Source organism: Schistocerca americana, chromosome 1 (assembly GCF_021461395.2).
Source record: "Schistocerca americana isolate TAMUIC-IGC-003095 chromosome 1, iqSchAmer2.1, whole genome shotgun sequence".
NCBI lineage: Eukaryota > Metazoa > Arthropoda > Insecta > Orthoptera > Acrididae > Schistocerca > Schistocerca americana.
Genome location: NC_060119.1, coordinates 415,190,180 through 415,213,076, shown reverse-complemented (window position 1 = coordinate 415,213,076; position 22,897 = coordinate 415,190,180). Strand labels below are relative to the sequence as shown.

Here is a 22,897-nt window from a genome sequence, read left to right as displayed (position 1 = left end):
AACAGACGTGTACTAAGAGTATGCTTCCTATTACATTATAAAACAAATATAATCAGTATCTAATATTATTACTACTAAATGTTCTTGGCGGGTAGGGCAGTAGTATGAAAGCTCCAACATCTTGTCATTCCGCAGTACTGACCGGGATCCCAACAGCCATTTTTTCCCACGTACGGTCCTTGAATGGAAGACAAGAAGGAAAAGGGGATTAATGGCGCACTATGTGTCCTCCCTCACACACCGTGCCGTGATTCACGAAACACAACAAACCAGTCTCAGGACTGAAGACCACAACAACAATGCTAGATTAACTCATTCACTTTATTACATGTAGGTTCCAGCATCCCTTCTGGTTTGTATTGTTCACAGGTCTTAACTTGGTAGTTAGCTGCGTTAAAAATGCTGGCATAGATTGTTGGTTTGCGAGATCTGGGTACTGTACAATTGGATTCCAGTGACAATATGAATGACTGCGTGTCTCAAAAGTAAAATCCGACTGGTTAGAAAATTTGAATGCAGTGCTCTGAAGAACACTTACGTGGGTAGCAGACGGTACTTCCATTGTATTTTATGCCTTCGTGAAGCTGTGACGAATCTGATGGAATGTTCACGATCATTCGTATGCAAGAGCTTTAGGACATTCCTGGGAAGCTCCAGTAAAAACTAGTTCATTGAATGTTGTATTCGTCTATTTTTATTCGTCCGTCATTTCTCTGATCGCCCCGTTATGCGTACGGTTGATATCAGGTTCCTGTTTCTACGGGTACGATAGATGGTTATCTGATATGGATGTCATATAAGCAACCAGTATTAGAAATGGAAGGTACAAGTATTTGGTAAGAAATGTCTTTCATAGATTACCTGAAATATTTGCATAGCATACTAATAAAGCGACCCCTTCGATTTTTTTCACTCGCAACTGAATATTTTTGCTGGTTTGTTTCCTTTGTTCAAGCAGAGCAGTGGAGGATACATATGGGGGGGGGGGGGCGGCATGCCCCCTCCCCCTTGTGGGGCCGCCCGCAATGACAACCGCGCTGCTCCTGGCAGTCAGGCTGCACGCTATTCGTTCGTTTCTTTCGTCAGTCGACTCGGCTGAATCGAGTTATCGAGTAGTTTTACTTTCCTATGTAGCACGCGCGTCCGCGTCATCGTATTTTATACGTTTCTGTCTGGCACATGGATAGCTAACATACTCGTATACCTATGAGAAAAGTCGCGGCCATTCTAGTGACCTCGAATAGGCGCATAGAATTCATCATTTAAGGGGCTCCGGAAAGGCTCAAAATCATGAAAAGTTCAATTTTTACTTTTTTGCGTTTTCTGAATCTGGAGACTATTACCTTTTAATAGATATATAATTTATTCAATTCCGAAGACTACAACTATTTTTAATTTTTTTTTGAAATGTGTTCTCCATGGGCGTGACCCACTGTGGCGCTGTTAAACTGCTGTCAAATGGTGTTATTATTAACGTCCGTGTTCATCAGGTACATTTTAGTCTGCCTCATGCAATAATGGAGGTGATAAAACCTATTTTCAGAGACTTAGCAGCACCTGAACTGTTGAAAAAGTGTATTCACGGAAAAACTCAAAACCCCAATGAAAGTGTAAATAGTGTTATATGGTCGAGAATCCCCAAGACTGTATTTGTTGGAATAGAAACACTTCACTTTGGTGTGTATGATGCTGTTGCGACTTTCAATGATGGCAACATTGTAAGGTGCAAGGTATTTAGAAATATGGGAATGAAGATAGGTTCTAACATGGTACGAGCGATGCTTGCTTTAGACAAGGAACGCCTTCGGGCTGCAGACAGGGCTGTAAAGAGTCTAGAAATACAAGCAAGAGTAAACAGGAGGAGGAACAAGAGGAAGCTGGAGGAGGAGTTTGCAGAGGATGAAGATAATCCATCCTATGGACCTGGAATGCACTAAAAAGTTAATCCAATCTTTGTCACTCGATTCCCAAAACTTTTATTTTCTCATACTAATTACATGTTTTCTAAGGATCTTCCAAACATATTTATTTCAAACTTTCAGTAAATGTTACACAGTACCTTCTGCATAATTCAACACAGCCTTTTTCCAAAAAACTGTATATTTTTGAATATATAAATAAAAAATTGCAAAAAATGTTGTGAATTTTCATTACAATTGAAAAAAAAATCATCTTTAATAACTGAACTAAAATTTTGTAAAATCCCTGTGTTAAGTTGTAGCCCATATTCCAATAAATAATCTGTAAAAAGTTCAACTTCCTACCTCAAATACTTTGTGAGGAAAGATGTGATTTATAAGCGTTATTTTAACATTGCAAGTATAGGGCGTTCCGGAGCCCCTTAAGGAAGAGAACCACGATTGTAACTTTTTTATGTCGGAAGATGGCATTGGCTTGTATATGTGTATAGTCAGTTTAAATAAAACTTTCTCAAACGTTGCATGTGACTTGGTTATTTTTTATTGCGGTAAAAGTAAAGGCAGCTCAAGATATCTTTAGCGCTCCCTCCTTGAGGTTTTTCTGTATCCGCGACTGAAGCAGAGTTAATCACGGCTGTTGGCATAACATTAGAGAGACCAGAATTGTCTTAAGAGCTGTGTCAGAAGTGAAAATGGGTACTGTGGTGTATCACATGAACAACGGCGTTTCTTTTGCGAGTGTTGCGAGTTTACAAAGTTACGTGTCTACTGGCCTGCTTCCAGGGTGTAATAAATCATAAGCACCGTTGCAAGTATTGACTAAACATTAATATTTTTTTAGTACACTTGTTACAGACGAATATGAAGCTTTTAAAATGTCAAAAAGTACGTTCTACGTAATGAACGTGTGGGAAGCGCCACCTCTCTTTTATGTAGTCACTTTTTTTCGGAATGGCGATTCTTTGAAGTAAATCGTTCTATTTGAACTTAAAATATGTGCTAAGATTCTGCGCGAGTTAATATGTGGTTAATCTCCTCTGTGACATTTATCTCGGCGCAATCTTGTAGTAGCTGCTGAATGATTCCGCACTAAATGCATTGAGTTCGGAAATCGTGTGGAATTTTATTTCTCTTGAACACAACTTAGATTATTTATCATTGTAGCGACGATGCTGTTTAATAGGCGCATTCATCACAAACACTTGACGTCTACGAAGAAATTAAATATCATTTTGTTCGGTTAAAAAGTGTGTTATTGGTAGACGCGAATCATATAGGTTTTGGGTCAGGTGTGAAGGCAATGAGTTATACGTACTCCCGCTGAGCTTTCTCGGGTGGTAACGAGCAACGCGATTCAGTAAGGAGACTACTAGAGTGATCAGCGACCCTGCCAACTGTAAAACCCTTGTCCCAACAAAGAAGAATGTCGACGGCGGCTGTGTTACATCGCTCTAATGAGCGCTCTGAGCTGGCCCTGGAACGTGCCGACACGCTGGTGTGCGGGCCTTTTTGCCGTACCCCATACTTTCTTTCTTCTCCAAAGGACCATGAAGGCCGGCCACGAGTTTCTCCAGAATCTGACTCAATGACTAAGCTGCAGAGGTCCTGCAGACAGTGCATACGGCACAAAACGTCCCTACAAAAGCTTTAAATGACCGAACATACGAAAAATTATTGTGATATAATAGTTATAAGACTTAGAATTTTTTTTTACAATCGTATTGACCATCTAGGATCACGTTAACATCTTCAGTTCCTCTTCTTCCTTTGTTGTTGTTTCCTATTTTTCCAGTATTCCCTCATTTTCTCCCCAAGAAGTCTCTTCCTTTCTTCTGACCATGTTGTTCCCGATTTTTTATTTCTTCTGCTTTGAAAGCCATCCAAATTTAGTATTTTGTTTTTAAAACGGTTTCTTTGTGCTATTTCTGATTCTTTGATGTTGTTTCTTTCAAGATCTTTTCTTACTTCTGTAATCCATGCTCTTGTCGATTTCTTCTTCCAGAAAAATAGGAGTATTTGTTTTGTTAGTCTATTTCCATCCATTCGGTAGAGATGTCCAAAAAAGGTTAATCTTCGTTTGGCCATTACTTCAGATATTTTCTCTATATTTTTGTAGAACTCCTCATTACTTCTTATTTTCCAACCATCTGCAGTTTTCATTGCACCCATTATTTTTCTAATAATCCTTCTTTCCAGTACCTCTAGTTTGTCCATCTTATAGTTCATCGTTAGGCATTTAGATCCATATAAACATTCTGGTCGTACCACTGTGGTGTAGTGTTTTAGTTTTGTTTTTCTAGATATACATTTCTTGTTGTAGATATTTTTGGTCAAAGCATATGCTCTTTCCATTTTGTTAATTCTTACATCTATTGCAGATTTTTCTTGTCCATTCTGTTGTATAGTTTCTCCAATATATTTAAATTTATTCACTCGCTCTATTTTACCTATTTGTGTTTCTATGTACACTCCTGGAAATTGAAATAAGAACACCGTGAATTCATTGTCCCAGGAAGGGGAAACTTTATTGACACATTCCTGGGGTCAGATACATCACATGATCTCACTGACAGAACCACAGGCACATAGACACAGGCAACAGAGCATGCATAATGTCGGCACTAGTACAGTGTATATCCACCTTTCGCAGCAATGCAGGCTGCTATTCTCCCATGGAGACGATCGTAGAGATGCTGGATGTAGTCCTGTGGAACGGCTTGCCATGCCATTTCCACCTGGCGCCTCAGTTGGACCAGCGTTCGTGCTGGACGTGCAGACCGCGTGAGACGACGCTTCATCCAGTCCCAAACATGCTCAATGGGGGACAGATCCGGAGATCTTGCTGGCCAGGGTAGTTGACTTACACCTTCTAGAGCACGTTGGGTGGCACGGGATACATGCGGACGTGCATTGTCCTGTTGGAACAGCAAGTTCCCTTGCCGGTCTAGGAATGGTAGGACGATGGGTTCGACGACGGTTTGGATGTACCGTGCACTATTCAGTGTCCCCTCGACGATCACCAGTGGTGTACGGCCAGTGTAGGAGATCGCTCCCCACACCATGATGCCGGGTGTTGGCCCTGTGTGCCTCGGTCGTATGCAGTCCTGATTGTGGCGCTCACCTGCACGGCGCCAAACACGCATACGACCATCATTGGCACCAAGGCAGAAGCGACTCTCATCGCTGAAGACGACACGTCTCCATTCGTCCCTCCATTCACGCCTGTCGCGACACCACTGGAGGCGGGCTGCACGATGTTGGGGCGTGAGCGGAAGACGGCCTAACGGTGTGCGGGACCGTAGCCCAGCTTCATGGAGACGGTTGCGAATGGTCCTCGCCGATACCCCAGGAGCAACAGTGTCCCTAATTTGCTGGGAAGTGGCGGTGCGGTCCCCTACGGCACTGCGTAGGATCCTACGGTCTTGGCGTGCATCCGTGCGTCGCTGCGGTCCGGTCCCAGGTCGACGGGCACGTGCACCTTCCGCCGACCACTGGCGACAACATCGATGTACTGTGGAGACCTCACGCCCCACGTGTTGAGCAATTCGGCGGTACGTCCACCCGGCCTCCCGCATGCTCACTATACGCCCTCGCTCAAAGTCCGTCAACTGCACATACGGTTCACGTCCACGCTGTCGCGGCATGCTACCAGTGTTAAAGACTGCGATGGAGCTCCGTATGCCACGGCAAACTGGCTGACACTGACGGCGGCGGTGCACAAATGCTGCGCAGCTAGCGCCATTCGGCGGCCAACACCGCGGTTCCTGGTGTGTCCGCTGTGCCGTGCGTGTGATCATTGCTTGTACAGCCCTCTCGCAGTGTTCGGAGCAAGTATGGTGGGTCTGACACACCGGTGTCAATGTGTTCTTTTTTCCATTTCCAGGAGTGTATTTTGGTGCATTTTTTATATTTGTCTTGAATTTTGTTTTTTCTGCTGAAATTTTGAGACCAGTTCTGTTTGCTAATTTTTCCAGAATGTTTATTTGAGTAACTGCGTCTGTCAGGTTTTCTGAAAATATTGCAAAATCATCCGCAAAAGCCAAGTAGTTTACCTTAATCCCATTTGTTTTCCTCCCCAGAGTTATTGGTTCAATTTTGTGATTTTTTTAGCTCAGAATTCCAGATCCTTACAATTTTTTCTACAACACAGTTAAACAGTAAAGGTGATAAACCGTCACCTTACTAACATCAGTTTTTATTTCAAAAGGCTGAGATACTTCTCCCATAAATTTGACTTTAGATACTGTACCTGTTTTTTTTTAGCATGGGGACACTTGGCTGCATAGAAGCACGAAGGCAGACAGACACACACACGGTGTCTTAAACCTTTCACATCGAAATTATGCATATGGTAGAGGAACCAAAAGGAAGTACCTTGACATTAAGAACTAATAACCATATATGAATATTTAATTTTTGCTGACGCAAACATTACAGTAAGGTGACAGCCATGGGGTTGCAAAATGGACATACAGTTGCGAAATGGACATATACAGATGGCGGTAATATCGCGTACGCAGGGTATAAAAGGCCAGTGCATTGACGGAGTTGTAATTTGTACTCAGGTGATTCATGTGGAAATCCTTCCGACGTGATTATGGCTGTACGGCGGGAATCAACAGCTTCCAACACGGAATGATAGTTGGAGCAAGACGCATGGTACATTACCTTTCGGAAATCGTTAGGGACTTGAATATCCCGAGATCCACAATGTCAAGAGTGTGCCGAGAATACCACATTTCAGGCGTCACCTCTCACCGCGGACAACGCCTTCACGTGACGACTGAGAGTAGCGGCGTTTGCTTGGAGTTGTCAGTGCTAGCAGACATGCAACACGGCGTGAAACAACCGCAGACATCAATGTAGGAAGTATGACGAATGTATCCGTTAAGACCGTGCAGCGAAATAATGGGCTATGGCAACAAAAGACCGGCGCGAGTGTGTTCGCTAAAAGTGCTAAATCGCCTGTAGCGCCTTCCTGGGCGTGTGGCCATATCGGTTTCACCCTAGACGACTGGAAAACCGTAGGCTGATGAGGTGACTGCCGTTTTCAGATGGTAAGAGCTGAGCTGTGTTTACATGGAATGGACTGGGTTCTCTGGTTCAGCTAAACCGATCATTGACTGAAAATGGTTATGTCCGTCTACTTGGAGACCATTTGCAGCCATTTATGAACTCCATGTTTCCCAGCAACGATGGAATTTTTATGTATGATAGCGCGTCACGTCACAATTCGCGCTTCGTTTGAAAGAACATTCTGGACATCGAGTGAATGGTTATGTCGCTCAGATCGCCCGACATGAATCCCAATGAACATTTATGGGACGTAATCGGGATGCCAGTTGGTTCACCAAATCCTGCACCGGCAACAGCTTCGCAGTTGTGGATGGCAATAGAGGCAGCATGGCTGTATTTCTGCAGGGGACTTCGAACGACACGATATGAGGTTTCCCATGACTTTTGCCACCTCGGTGTGTAGCAATAACCTAAGTTCATATGAACGGTTCAGACTCTCAATACATGGGTTACAAAATCCTTTGGCAGAACAGAAGTTAGTCATTCGGCCCCGCTGCTTGTACACGTTGTTTATGATTGACGCTCCATCAGTGCTTTCTAAAATGTATTCTTCGAAGTTTACATTTTACGGGCGAGTTTTTGGGTGCTTATTGATGAACCTTCGCCCATACTATCCCGTAAAGTTGTAGTGGGCGAACAGTTCTTTTTCGAGAAACTTGGCTGTCTCTTTGTGGATTAAATGATCCTTTTTCTCATAGGTTCCTATCCATGGCATTGAATCTCTTCCAGCTAGGCAGACTTCCTTGTGATACTTTTCTCTGTACACTGATGGGCGATATCTATCCATTTCGGGGATTGTACAACTTACATGCAATCACGCACCATACCCAACGTACCTGTTAATGGATTAAAACACGAAAGAGTGATGTGTGTGGCTGTGTGTGACAGCCCGGATCGCCAGAACATATTATTATGGATTGTGCAATGCACACATATGTGACAAACAGATGGAGAAAGGTGTGTTGAGAGACAAAGTCTTACATGACGTAACCAGGGATAGGCTATTGTGTGTGTGTATTGAACAAAATAAGTCAGGAAATTTCATCATTACGAGTTAGAATAGTATGTCAGGGAGACATTGAAATTTCAAAGATACAACCCAAAGTACGTGTAGGAATACCGCTGAGGGGAAAGAAAACAGGGACCGAGAGGAACGGGTGGTGATGGCCATGAGAGTAGTTAGAGATAAGTCAGTTGAACACAATAAAAACGACCAAACTTAATTCACTAAACAATTTACCTGGTCAACAGAAATCTGTTGAGGCGTACGGGGATGTGGATAAATAGGGGACGCATCCCCTGTCTGACACTCCATGTATGCTCTAAGAGATAAACTATAGTAACCGTCTTTTGTTGGAAGATAATTTTAGGTAGCATTACGTTGAGGAAGCAGCGTATGGGAATACCCTGTAGAGGGCTGCTCTTAGTGCACATGTTTATTGCACTGATATCATGACGTGATACTCTGATATGCTATAGATAATAAAAATAACGTTGTCTTAATCATCAGGATTCCAAAGGAATTAATTGTTGGCAGTGCTCCATTAATGAGAGGATTTAAAACAAAATGGGCGTGTCAGATTAAGAGAGAAATTTTATCATGAGTATTCGAAATTAGGCATTAGATGTTTTATACATGGCGTTAGGCGTATAGGTACAGATTTGTGATGATTGGTATCTTAGAATGTGCCCACTTCAGTGCGTGAGTTGCTTTTTCTCTGCGTCTAACAGGTTTCCACGTAATTTACAATCTGATGTTTTGCGCGCTTTTGCAACTACATTTCAGTACGAGGTGCATTCAAGTTCTAAGGCCTCCGATTTTTTTTCTAATTAACTACTCACCCGAAATCGATGAAACTGGCGTAACTTCTCGACGTAATCGCCCTGCAGACGTACACATTTTTCACAACGCGGACGCCATCATTCCATGGCAGCGGCGAAGGCTTCTTTAGGAGTCTGTTTTGACCACTGGAAAATCGCTGAGGCAATAGCAGAACGGCTGGTGAATGTGCGGCCACGGCGAGTGTCTTTCATTGTTGGAAAAAGCCAAAAGTCACTAGGAGCCAGGTCAGGTGAGTAGGGAGCATGAGGAATCACTTCAAAGTTGTTATCACGAAGAAACTGTTGCGTAACGTTAGCTCGATGTGCAGGTGCGTTGCCTTGTTGAAACAGCACATGCGCAGCCCTTCCCGGACGTTTTTGTTGCAGTGCAGAAAGGAATTTGTTCTTCAAAACATTTTCGTAGGATGCATCTGTTACCGTAGTGCCCTTTGGAACGCAGTGGGTAAGGATTACGCCCTCACTGTCCCAGAACATGGACACCATCATTTTTTCAGCACAGGCGGTTACTCAAAATTTTTTTGGTGGCGGTGAATCTGTGTGATTCCATTGAGCTGACTGGCGCTTTGTTTCTGGCTTGAAAAATGGCATCCACGTCTCATCCATTGTCACAACCGACGAAAAGAAAGTCCCATTCATGCTGTCGTTGCGCGTCAACATTGCTTGGAAACATGCCACACGGGCAGCCATGTGGTCGTCCGTCAGCATTCGTGGCACCCACCTGGATGCCACTTTTCGCATTTTCAGGTCGTCATGCAGGATTGTGTGCACAGAACCCACAGAAATGCCAACTCTGGAGGCGATCTGTTCAACAGTCATTCGGCGATCCCCCAAAACAATTCTCTCCACTTTCTCGATCATGTCGTCAGACCGGCTTGTGCGAGCCCGAGGTTGTTTCGGTTTGTTGTCACACGATGTTCTGCCTTCATTAAACTGTCGCACCCACGAACGCACTTTCGACACACCCATAACTCCATCACCACATGTCTCCTTCAACTGTCGCTGAATTTCAATTGGTTTCACACCACGCAAATTCAGAAAACGAATGATTGCACGCTGTTCAAGTATGGAAAACGTCGCCATTTTAAGTATTTAAACCAGTTCTCATTCTCGCCACTGGCGGTAAAATTCCATCTGTCGTACGGTGCTGCCATCTCTGGGACGTATTGACGATGAACGCGGCCTCATTTTAAAACAATGCGCATGTTTCTATCTCTTTCCAGTCCGGAGAAAAAAAGTCGGAGGCCTTAGAACTTGAATGCACCTCGTATAGACAATCCATTTTGCGCCCATGGATCCACACTTCAGTATCTGACCTGACGAAGAGGCGAATATAAATATTTGTCGCTTGCTTGTGCTACGCATACTTGGAGGTACTAACCAACCTAAAAACATACTAATCGCAATAGATACACATACCTGCCCAATTTTTCGGTATTCCCAGAGGATTTCCAGATCTTGGGGTAATTTTTCGGTTTTCTGGATGAACATCGTTTTCTTCCGGATTTTCAACTCCCGGCCTTGTTCCCGCTCTCTGCATTCATATAGCATTGCAGTTTTGACTTTCGATAAAAGCTGCTATTCTGAGATTGGAGGGTTTGAAATTCGACTGAAAGTCGACCGATAATATTATCGATAATGCCTTTTCGCAGTATATGCTGCACTTTTATCATTAACTCAGGCCAACGGGCCTTGCCGCAATAGTAACACCGGTTCCCGTCGGATCACCGAAGTTAAAAGCTCATTTTTGTGTATCGTGTGGAACTGTTCTCAATGTTAAGTAACAACAAATGAACACTCATCAGCAAGTAACTTGTGTAAGTACCTAACTTCAGAGCTCGAAAATAGTGATCTTAAAATGTAGCCTATATTATAAATATAGTCTTTTCTCGCTATGTTTGAACAACTTGCGACGCATGCACGCGTTAAATTTTTGCGATTTGGGATCTTCTGGATTTCTGCTTTTGAAAGTTGGCAGGTACAGGTAAAATTATTAGCCTGCAAAAGTAGTACATAGTCATACATAGTGTACGTTGTTCCGTAGTTGTCCTCAGTCAGATGTACAAATATCTGCGGTCATATTCTTAACACACTGTATAACGCACATTAGCAATTTGCAAGTCAGGGAAACAGTGATGCACGATGCGGTTACGTGAAGCAATTTAGCTATGTCTGATCTGGGCGTACGGATCTGCGTCTGCTGATACCAGGACGTTAGGCATAAGAAGAGTTACACGGAAATTGCTTGTAGCCGATGAAAGACATTGCCACACACAGATCAGGAAATTTTACGTGTTCTAACTTTTATGAGGACTAATAAAATTTTGGAATATACTTTATCGGTTGTTGTCAGCTTTCTCTCTACAACATAGTTTGCCTGTAATATAATCAGGAATTCTCTTTCCTGACTGGAGACCGTAATAGCTGTTTAGCTGAAAATTAAGTTTGTATTGCCGAAGGAGGCATTGTTCTGGAGATGGAGTACGCAGTATTCTTGTACAGATGCTTCTGGACCTGGCTGAGGTGAGAGTTGGTGCGAAAACACTTGCGGTGGCGCAGCATCGAGTAGGCACAGCTCGCAAGTATCGTCGCATTTCGCAGAATCGGCGCGACGTTCAGCAGATGAATGCGTCGAGTTTCCTTGCTGCTGCTTGTCCTAATTACATCCGCTGTAACTACGACAGTGCGATCGATATAAATCTGAACCACAACATTTGAACCAATAATGGAACAAATTTGCAATTTTGGGATATCACACACACACACACACACACACACACACACACACACACACACACACAAATGCTGGGAGTGCCCTTCACCAGCATCGATGCACAACTCTACTCATTCCACCATATTCCGCAATGTTCTGTGACGTGTATCCTCGCAAACGTTGCTTATTTCGTCTGTAATGGTTTCACAGAGTTCTGCTGTTGTCCGTGGTCTATTCTTGAACACTCGGCTTCGAAGATACCCCACAAGAAAATGGGGGTGGGGGTGAGACACGTTGCTCCCTCTTGTTGGAAGCAGCCGCCTGTAAGTTCGACGTCATCCAGCTGCTCGATAAATATATTGAAAATGCCCGTGTAAATTGTAGTGTCTACGGTCGTATCATAGAATATCGGGCCAGCAATCCTAAAAGCTGACACCGCGCACCACGCTCCAACGTTTTCATTACACAATGGTGTTTCGTGAATGATCTGGTGGTTTACACCAGCCCAGTATCTGCTGTTTTGTGTGTTGATGTAACCTGACAGATGGACCCATAATTAAAACAAATTATGGAGAGAATTTCTGGAGGTTGAATAATAAATAACGAAAACCATCGACAGTAACGCAATCTTTCCTCAAGATCTATTTCTTGCAATGCTTACATCATGTGCACTCTGTATAGTCACAATGCCGATTTCTTCGCAGCTCTCTGACATGCGCCACACGAAATGGTTGTCTCCTGACTAGATCGATCCAACGATTTTCTTAGTTTGTTCTCAAAGCGTCTTCGAACGTTATCAGTAAACACTGCTCTCAATGATGGTCTATGTTTAGTACTGCCACTGTTTAGTACGACAGTTGTCTCCGGCTTTTAATTGTTGCCTTGAGTGGAACATTACGCACGTTGAATTCTCTCCGAAATGCTCGTTCTGTCGTAACTGACGAGTCTTGTCTTCCAATATGTTTTCAAAGTAAAAGCCCGCTCTCGAAGTGCATACTGCATGTTTGTGCCAGCTAAGGACTGCTGACGAATCACTGATTTGCTCGTTATTGTTAAGCGGCCGGAGTAACACTCAGTCTTCACAAACCGTGATAGACGAGGCTACGAACACAGCATTCTTATATCGCACGCTCTGTGGAATTAGAACGAGTGGAATCAGGACAGTGGAAATTAAAATGGCCTGTGGTGCATCTCCTGCTTCCAGTCGGCACGTTTCACATCCTACCCCACAAAAAAACCTCTCAATTAATACTGGGTGCGATTGTTTGTGACCAGGAGAATAAGAACTCTTTAGAAAATTTGCACTCTTTATTGCCTAATTTCCTATTAGCTAATAACTTTCTCTTTTGCGCGACAAAATTAAATACAGGGAACATAAAACCAGTAATGGTGACAGACAAGCAAGACAGTACACACATTTCTTCAGGTCCCAGCATTTTTTCTCTCCAATCTTGTTACAGGTTTACACGCCCGTGCTTTCTTTTCTGCGAAAGAATCTATTACCTCATCAAAGTCTGTCAAACGTTTTGCTAGATGTAAAATCAAAATGTTGTCTAATACTGTAAACGATGTTAATAAGTATAGTGCCCAAGACTGGTGTGGTTTCTATTTTATTACTTCTATTTTGTCACTGTCTGCTAGATAAAACGAAATAGACCTTTCTAATATTGCAGCGATTGTAACACGTGTCAAATAATCGAGACTGTTTTGGCACAAATGGTCATTTTTATCTACCTCATCTACGCAAATGACACGACAGAATATAATTGACTAAGTGCTAATATCAAATGTCTATTACGCCTACTACAAGCAAAATGTTTTATGTTAGGAAATAGTTTCACATTTCGTTCATACGCTCCAGTTTCTCAAGCATGAGGTCGAAGAGTAGTAGAAGTACGAAATTTTTATACAAGTTTGGAACCGTCATATTCTTCCAGATGATTTGTATGATGTCCCCGTTCCTTTTCCTTCCTCGTTGTAACAAACAATCAATCTTGTCGTCACTAATTCTGTAACCATCCCTGTCCCTGTCAAGTGCTAATATCAAATGCCTATTACGCCTACTACAAGCAAAATGTTTTATGTTAGGAAATAGTTTCACATTTCGTTCATACGCTCCAGTTTCTCAAGCATGAGGTCGAAGAGTAGTAGAAGTACGAAATTTTTATACAAGTTTGGAATCGTCATATTCTTCCAGATGATTTGTATGATGTCCCCGTTCCTTTTCCTTCCTCGTTGTAACAAACAATCAATCTTGTCGTCACTAATTCTGTAACCATCCCTGTCCCTGTCAAGTGCTAATATCAAATGCCTATTACGCCTACTACAAGCAAAATGTTTTATGTTAGGAAATAGTTTCACATTTCGTTCATACGCTCCAGTTTCTCAAGCATGAGGTCGAAGAGTAGTAGAAGTACGAAATTTTTATACAAGTTTGGAATCGTCATATTCTTCCAGATGATTTGTATGATGTCCCCGTTCCTTTTCCTTCCTCGTTGTAACAAACAATCAATCTTGTCGTCACTAATTCTGTAACCATCCCTGTCCCTGTCAAGTGCTAATATCAAATGCCTATTACGCCTACTACAAGCAAAATGTTTTATGTTAGGAAATAGTTTCACATTTCGTTCATACGCTCCAGTTTCTCAAGCATGAGGTCGAAGAGTAGTAGAAGTACGAAATTTTTATACAAGTTTGGAATCGTCATATTCTTCCAGATGATTTGTATGATGTCCCCGTTCCTTTTCCTTCCTCGTTGTAACAAACAATCAATCTTGTCGTCACTAATTCTGTAACCATCCCTGTCCCTGTCAAGTGCTAATATCAAATGCCTATTACGCCTACTACAAGCAAAATGTTTTATGTTAGGAAATAGTTTCACATTTCGTTCATACGCTCCAGTTTCTCAAGCATGAGGTCGAAGAGTAGTAGAAGTACGAAATTTTTATACAAGTTTGGAATCGTCATATTCTTCCAGATGATTTGTATGATGTCCCCGTTCCTTTTCCTTCCTCGTTGTAACAAACAATCAATCTTGTCGTCACTAATTCTGTAACCATCCCTGTCCCTGTCAAGTGCTAATATCAAATGCCTATTACGCCTACTACAAGCAAAATGTTTTATGTTAGGAAATAGTTTCACATTTCGTTCATACGCTCCAGTTTCTCAAGCATGAGGTCGAAGAGTAGTAGAAGTACGAAATTTTTATACAAGTTTGGAATCGTCATATTCTTCCAGATGATTTGGATGATGTCCCCGTTCCTTTTCCTTCCTCGTTGTAACAAACAATCAATCTTGTCGTCACTAATTCTGTAACCATTCCTGTCCCTGTCAAAACTTTTTCTCTGGTTAACTTCGCTAACCCTGCCAGAATCACAAGTTCAGTTATCCCGCGTTTATTCTCCGGTTAGGCGTTACTACGTATTCGTACAACGTGTTTTCCACGCTATTCCGAGAACAGAACTTCAGCGGCTGTTAAACGAGGACTGTAGAACCGACCCTTAGTAGTGTAGCGATCTGGCAAAAATTTCCTGCCAAAATTTCGTTTTCTTGGACACGTCAAGAAGATGATATGTAATCTTTCTTTAGTGTTGTTGGTGTTAATCGTTTATTTCCACTCTGTTAGTCTGAATTTATAAAAAAAAAAATGGTTCAAATGGGTCTGAGCACTATGGGACTCAAACTGCTGTGGTCATTAGTCCCCTAGAACTTAGAACTACTTAAACCTAACTAACCTAAGGACATCACACACACCCATGCCCGAGGCAGGATTCGAACCTGCGACCGTAGCAGCAGCGCGGCTCCGGACTGGAGCGCCTTGAACCGCACGGCCACCGCGGCCGGCAGTCCGAATTTATAGATTTCGCTAATAATTATAACAACACTGATTATCTGATGTGTTCCATTATATAAATGCTTCATTGGCACACCCAGTCAATCACAAGGTGAGCAATTAAACACAACAATACAATGATTTTCGGAAGGCCAACAAAACAAAAGGAAACTAGAGAAAGCTTGTCTGTTGGCTGCGAATAAACGTGGCCCATTGCTGTCAGCAACAAATACAGAGGCAATTCTACTGCAACAGTTAAATGCAGCCACGAAAATACCTGGAGTCAGCTCTGCAGAAAAGCACCCCTAGACTGCCAGTATTTCTGCACACTAATTTTATACAGTATTAATGAAGCTCTCCCTACGCTGGTACAATAAAAATAAAGACAGTAATATTGTGCAGTATTTACTCTGGTTCGAAATGTTGGAAAATCTCGACGGTGCTGTTGTGATAATTGTTCTAGTCTGTGACAAGTAGAAAAAAAAAAGGAATGTGAATTAAAAATTGGTTTAAGAATTGTGAGAGACTTACGAAAATTTATTAAGAGAAATGAGGCTGAACGAAAAATATATTATCATAATATTTTAGGCGTTGATCGTCCAACATTTGATACATAACTGGAAGCGGTTGCCACCATGATAAAAAAGCAAAAGTCAACCATGAGAGACGTGTCTTTATCACGTCAGCGGTCATGTATTACGCCACGATGGCTTGTTACTGACAATTCTTTCGAAGACTAGGAATTTACAAGTGCAGTTTCACTCTAAAGTATTTGTGGCATATTTAGGGAAACATGTCCCGCAATAATAGGTACCCCATAGGTTTATTTTCTGGCAAGTAATTTATTCATGGCTATGCATCATACTGATTTTTTAATATCTCCCTTTGTAGCTGTAGCGCACATTCCCCTGTAGTCACATGATTCACATTTCTGTTTTTGTAGTCGTATGCACTAATATCCCACAAGTCGGCAACGCAAGCTCTTTCGTTTTGTTTCGAACTCATTTCCAACATACAGACAGCGAACACAGAGATGTCCATAGACTGCTGCACACGATATACCGGGAAGGATATTGTCAATACTGTCCAAATTCGGCATAGTATTTCCAGGCAGCAATATATTCAAATGGCTCTGAGCACTATGGGACTTAACTTCTGAGGTCATCAGTCCCCTAGAACTTAGAACTACTTAAACCTAACTAACCTAAGGACATCACACACATCCATGCCCGAGGCAGGATTCGAACCTGCGACCGACGCGGTCACGCGGTTCCAAACTGAAGCGCTTAGAACCGCACGGCCACACCGGCCGGCCGGCAATATATTTCCCAAGTTTTTGATGTGCTCATTATTACTGCGCAACTTTTCAATCTGGCCCCTACACGTTCGGTATTATTGCGTATCCGGAAATACTGGGAAATGATATGTCATCTATGGCCCACTAAAGGTCATGTGATACAAACCAGCTTTCTATTAACCCTTGCAGTATCAGGGGAGGGGAGGGTTACTTTATGGCCACCTCTTGAAAATACTGTTATCTACTCACTTTATATTTTAATATTTTCAAAATTAAAATTCTAATTTTTTTATGATTTCATCTACAAGATTACATACATGCTTCAAATTTTTCAATTAAACTTAACCCAAAAATGTAAGCCTTAGTTCAATAGTTGTCGTATTCAAGACCTTACTTACATATCAATATCTGTTTAAAAATATTGTTGACAGTAAAAGTCAATTACAATGAACAAAATTTGCATTCTTAAAATTTTTTCATGGTGATCAAATCGAATAGTACGTTATTGAAAGTGCGTTGATATTTCTATGACTGTGCTAAAAGGAATTTTCAGGTTCTGGACCATTTTTACACATAAGTACCTCTTTAAAAAGTATGTTGTTAACATAATTCAACAACAGTTAAAGAATTTTGATTTTTTTATAATTTTATAGGGTGGGCATAATGTAACCCCCCACCCCATCTTGATGATAATGCTCGTTATGGAAAATGCGATGGTATTGCTAGGGTTAATGTTCATCTATGGAGCTGATCATAGCTGTGAAGATCTCACTGGTTAGCCCTCATTTAATTGTTGAAATATCATTTCTTCTTTATTTCCTGCCAATAGTAAGTACGACAACGAGACACGCTCCACTGAGACGCGTCCGTTAACTTTCCTGGACAGCACATGACTGACAATCCGGAATACTATTATTTGTCCGCCAGTTGCTTCAGAAGAATCACATCTCAGAGACCATAGACTTGATATTGTAGGAAGAGGGGAGAGGAGCGAGTTATCTGTGGCCATGTAGGGAGGAAATGTCGAGGTGATTGATTAGCGCACCTGTCCGTTATCGAGGCGCATGTTATCAGCAGCGAGGCGAGGCGGGCCCAACCCGGCAACAGTCGGTGGGCTGTCGCTGAACGGGTTGCCACGCCGACCACAGGTAAGCTGGCGCCGCACTTCCCGTGCCTAATCTTACACTCCAATTCCTGTTGGCTGTTATACAATGCCCCTCCGCGATCACGATTCGTAAAATTGTCGCAGCGTAACTGCAACAATATTTGAACGATTCTTCGCCTATTTCGGTGCGAGCGCAGTTCTCAGCACTCACTCGTTTGAAAACCATATATAATGCCGCCATTTCTCATGGAATCAAGAGAAGAAGCATATCGGGTTTAAAATCAGAGATATTTTTCCGTTCGTTGATTCAACGCAAAACTGGCTACACGGTTGAAATCCGAAAATAAAGTTCGTGTGGAAAGCATATTGTTGATAGTTACGCGTGTGAAATAAATATAGAGCACTTGACGCTTCGCATCTTGAGCCTCGTTTCATCTGCTCTGTTACAATAATATCGCATTATTCACCCTGATCTGGTAGCACATTTCTCAGTTGGTAACGTCACTATCCGTGTAACCTCCGTGCCAAAGGAAGTCGTGCTACGTGTTTTTTTTTTTCTGCATTTGTATTACAATCACGTAAAATGTTATAGCTTCAAAAATATTCTGCTTTCTTTATTCTCTTCCATACGGTGTTGTCTTGATAACACGCGGACATTATTCTAGTAAACGAAACATAAATCATTAAAAACAATTTCAGCGGCGAAAGATGTGTAATTTTATTTTTGTAGTTTGTGGAAATCATCGCAATAATAAATGAAAACATTCACTTTAATTTCAGTCTAAGACAAGTAACAATGTCTTCACTTTCATCTCCGTAAGATTATCGCGGAGTATCAGATATCACAAGGCGCTGCCTGCTTAGAGACTGCATATAAAAGGTTTTGGAGAAGAGGTGAGAATGTGTTTCGTTTGCACAATGACATCCATTATGTTTGAATGATATTTACGCCATTTGAAAGTACAACTTCTTTGTTTTATAGTGCTGCCATGATTCCGGTTGCACAGTCAAAAAAATGGGGGAAGTATCATTCAGAGAGTATTACATGACAGTGTCCCAAAAATATGAAAAGAAAATAAACATCGATTATTCTGCTGTTTATGGAGGAAAATATTTATTTGAATAGAAAATACCAGTAAACGCCCGATTATTTAAAGAATGGAACTTCTATGTACTTAACAATAGCAAACGTTTGGTTATTTTGCAAATGAGTCAGTCAGTTAAATATTTGACTTCAAGTATGTAAGCAATAAAAACTTTAGAAAATGATTGGAATTTTGTTTAAAGGTTGTTGGAAGCCGCTAAATGCTCTCATTATCAAACATTGTATGGATACATACTACGTAATTGGAGCTACGAACTAATTTTTCGCGCACCTCAATTTTTATGGTGTCATATCTTCTGGACTGTGTGTCGTACAGTCATATAACTTTGCACATTTACTGGTATATGTGGATGCTGTCTGCAAAATGTTTAGAAAATAAGTAAAGAAGTTATAAATTAAACCGTCAAGATTATGCGGCAGTTTTTCTGCGTAAGGAGCGAAAATGTAGTAAGCGACGAATATATTTGATATCACTTTGCAGGGATGTCAGCGACAAAAACTTTCGTAACGGTTTGAAATATTGTGTAAAATTTGTTGCAACCCCCTAAGCGCTCTCATTCTCATGGAAGAATATAATATGGGTATTTGCACGTGATGGGTTATGCTGCCTCAAGACTATAGATAGTTCCCAACTATTAACATTTGTCTTATTACGTGAATCATTTACCATAAGATTTTACCTCTTGATACGTACTTTAGGAAAGCATCATATATTTTTTTTAAAATTAGGTCAATAATTATACGAAGCATTGAAAATTAAATATTTGTTGCCCCTGAAAGATGTTAGATAGGCAACCTGAACTGGTCTGTATACCAGTTCGAGTTTTCCAGGATCACTTCTGATTAATTCCGGAATGGATTCTTCGACAAAGCATGTTCTGTTTCACACCCTTCTTCAGCTGAACCAGTTTTTTGTATGTAGTGCTTCACCGTTGAACAGACGCAAAGCCATAAACTGAGTTCGATCTGACAAGTCCATAAGAATTGCCATTTTGTGCCTGCTGCGGTCAGGGATTTTCTGCGTTTTCTATGTTTGCCTGTCATCCTCACAAAATTACAGCGTATCTCCGCCCTCTTCCTCTTCTTCCGGAATCTGGTTCAAATGGCTCTGAGCGCTATGGGACTTAACATCTGAGGTCATCAGTCCCCTAGCACTTAGAACTACTTAAACCTAACTAACCTAAGGACATCACACACATCCATGCCCGAGGCAGGATTCGAACCTGCGACCGTAGCAGTCGCGCGGTTCCGGACTGAGCGCCTAGAACCGCTAGACCACTGCGCCCGGCTCCGGAATCTGGAGTACAGTTCTTATATATTAGTGAATTGTCCAATTCTGGAAGTAGGTAGATAATCATCATTTTTCTGGGACAATATTTTTTATGTCGCCTGTAAAACTTACTTCTTGTGGTATGACGTGTTACGAAACTGACCAATTCGTTTAAATAAAATAGGCAGTTTCAGCAGGTCCCCCCCCCCCCCCCCCCCCCACCCCCGTGAATAATTTCTACAGGCGCCCATTGAGATAGTCGATGAACTCGGTGGCATTGGACGATCTGTTGACTACAGACTTCCTTTCTCCTTTTCTCTCTCTCTCTTTCTCTCCACCCGTAATTAACTTATGGCACCAAAAAAAAGAGACAGGCCGTAACTTCGTATGTGTTGCATTAGTGGAAGTCGTCCTCAACGTATGTCTTCCTTGAGCCCACACGCCTTCATTCGTTCCTTTTAATGCTCAAAACTGTTCTGCATTTCGTTTTTAGTGAGCGTGCACCGGAACTTAGAAGCCGTTTTTGTCTTCTGCTGCAGTAAATTGTCACAGCCTCAGGAGAAGCCGTAAAGATAATGCAACATTGAGAAACAACTGCGCGCTAATATGCCACGACAAATATGTAATTATTAATGCCAACAATCTACTTTTCTTTTTCATAAGACTCAGTAGTGTGGGAAGCGTTTCTAAATGTCTGGCCAAATTTCTTGACTGCGACATTTTTACCACCAAGTGGTAAAATTTATTTTCACCACGATCATTATTTGCTAAATTTAGTAACGACTTCCTCTGCATGTGACGTATAAAACACAAACCTATCTCGTGAATTTCGGCTATATGTCTTTACTAACGTAGCAAAAGCTAACCGGCATTGATTTCTGAACGTTCTTTTTTGTAAAAACATCTATATTTCAAGAAATACATCAGTCTGATAAAGTACAACAAACTGAGGAAACAAATTTTTTTTAGGTTTTCTACCCTTGATCACTGATGGTGTCGCACAGATCCCAATCTCATTACATTTATTTCTGTCCAAGCTGCGCTATTTCGCATAGATAACTGGTTCAATCAATAAAAACTGACTTGTTTACACGCATACCTCGGATTTACGAAGTACTACTTTATTCGTAGCTCTTACGGGTAGTTAGAGGCAGTTGTAGCAGATAACTGGTTAAGTGAGATGAATCCGGTCTGAATTGATTTTGGGTTTGAATCTCTCTCTACCATGCGGCAGCAGTCAGGTAATCGCACTTCGTCTCCTGCGCCTTCCTGCTTATTGTTCTTCAGTATTCTCCTTGTGACTTTGATGATCAAGTAATAGCGCCATAGGAATCCAATTTCACTAAAATGTACGCAGAAACAGAAGGAAACTCCATGAAATCATAGGACGAACATTCGTTATGTAACGTTTCCAAGAGCAGAGTAGATACTTCTGGTCCAGGTTAAACCCTCGATTGTCCTCACCAGACTGAGAGCACCCCATTCCAGTCTTCCTACCAAGATAAATTCCTTATCGGTTCCAGGAATCTAACCTGGATCACTGTTAAGTCACAATTGCCAATAAGCCACGGGGTGGGAGCCAAATCTAGAATCTGATTTCCCAAATTATTCCCCCCCCCCTCCCCCCTTAATCCGCCCGTGCCTATGGGCCACAGAAAGTAGGCTACTGTAGCTTAATTATTATGACACTTCAACAAGAGTGACTCTTTGACGCTTGTGTGACACCCATGAGCCGAGATAGCGTCACCAGTAATTTTCCTGACGCCAGATAGCCCACACTGCGATAACAGAACACTTCTCTGCAGCGTGTTTATCATCAAGGTGTCCAGCAAGCACCTCCAGATCCAGCGTCACTGAAGGCCGTGACGAGGATATGGAACAATTTTATAATTCAAGAAACTACGAGGGGGCTTAAAAAGTATACTCATTATTATGACAGGCCAAATAACTTTTATTGAATGCAGCACTACACTTCAGACATGCCATTGTTTTCCAACATAATCCACAAGCCCCTGTAAAGCAATCGTTCAATTCTTCGAGGACAGAAATCCGTTCCTTGGTCACGGAGCCATTCGAGAACGTGGATCGTTGGCGCCCTCCCTTACTGGTGTCCTCTTAAGCTTGCGTCGCATGGTGCAAGACCTGGAATGTATGGAAGATCATTCCAAACTTCCCATCGATAACGTTGGAGCTAAACTTGGGTTGTACGCATAGTTTGGAATGTTGCATTGTCGTGCGAGAGAACAATTCATTTTGTGTATACATAAAACTGCAACCAGTCACTTTTTTGAATAGTTATTTATTATTCCATGAAGCGGTTTTCAAATCTTTTCAGGTACATCTTCAAATTGTTTTCTGTAAGTTACATCACTATTTCTAGCATAATGCTGGGTGCTGGCTCTGTGACAAGAAGATGGAATGTGCTTTAATGTGTCGCCATGAGTATTGTTTATCTGTCTGTATGGATGCAAAATTTTACTTCTGTACTCACTGCATCAGTATGTGCGGCTTCTTTCCTTCAGTGTCCATCTGTCTGCTTCCCATTTTGACGACGAGGTGTTACATCACTTCACACACTTGTTACACAATCTGTGTGCATTTTCACTGCGATAGCGAAACTTTGTCGGCATCTAGCATGGCTGAAAAGGTTCGAAAACCGGTTCATGGAATAATTAACAACTATTCAAAAAAAGGTGACTGGTTGCAGTTTCATGTATTTACATTCAGTTAACAGCCACAGA

At 41.8% G+C, this 22,897-nt stretch overlaps 1 protein-coding gene across 3 annotated transcripts in view; it reads left to right on the top strand.

The window, feature by feature from the left end:
- Positions 1–22,897, top strand: part of LOC124602204 (unconventional myosin IC) — a 415,107-nt gene that overhangs the window by 290,058 nt on the left and 102,152 nt on the right. Inside the window, exon 1 of one of the 3 annotated variants that reach the window (XM_047136306.1) lies at positions 17,797–17,824. The exons of the other annotated variants lie outside the window; for them this stretch is intronic. The gene's annotated coding sequence lies outside the window, so the exon portion shown is untranslated. Of the gene's footprint in view, positions 1–17,796; positions 17,825–22,897 lie in introns of those variants that run through there. 3 annotated transcript variants of the gene reach the window in all.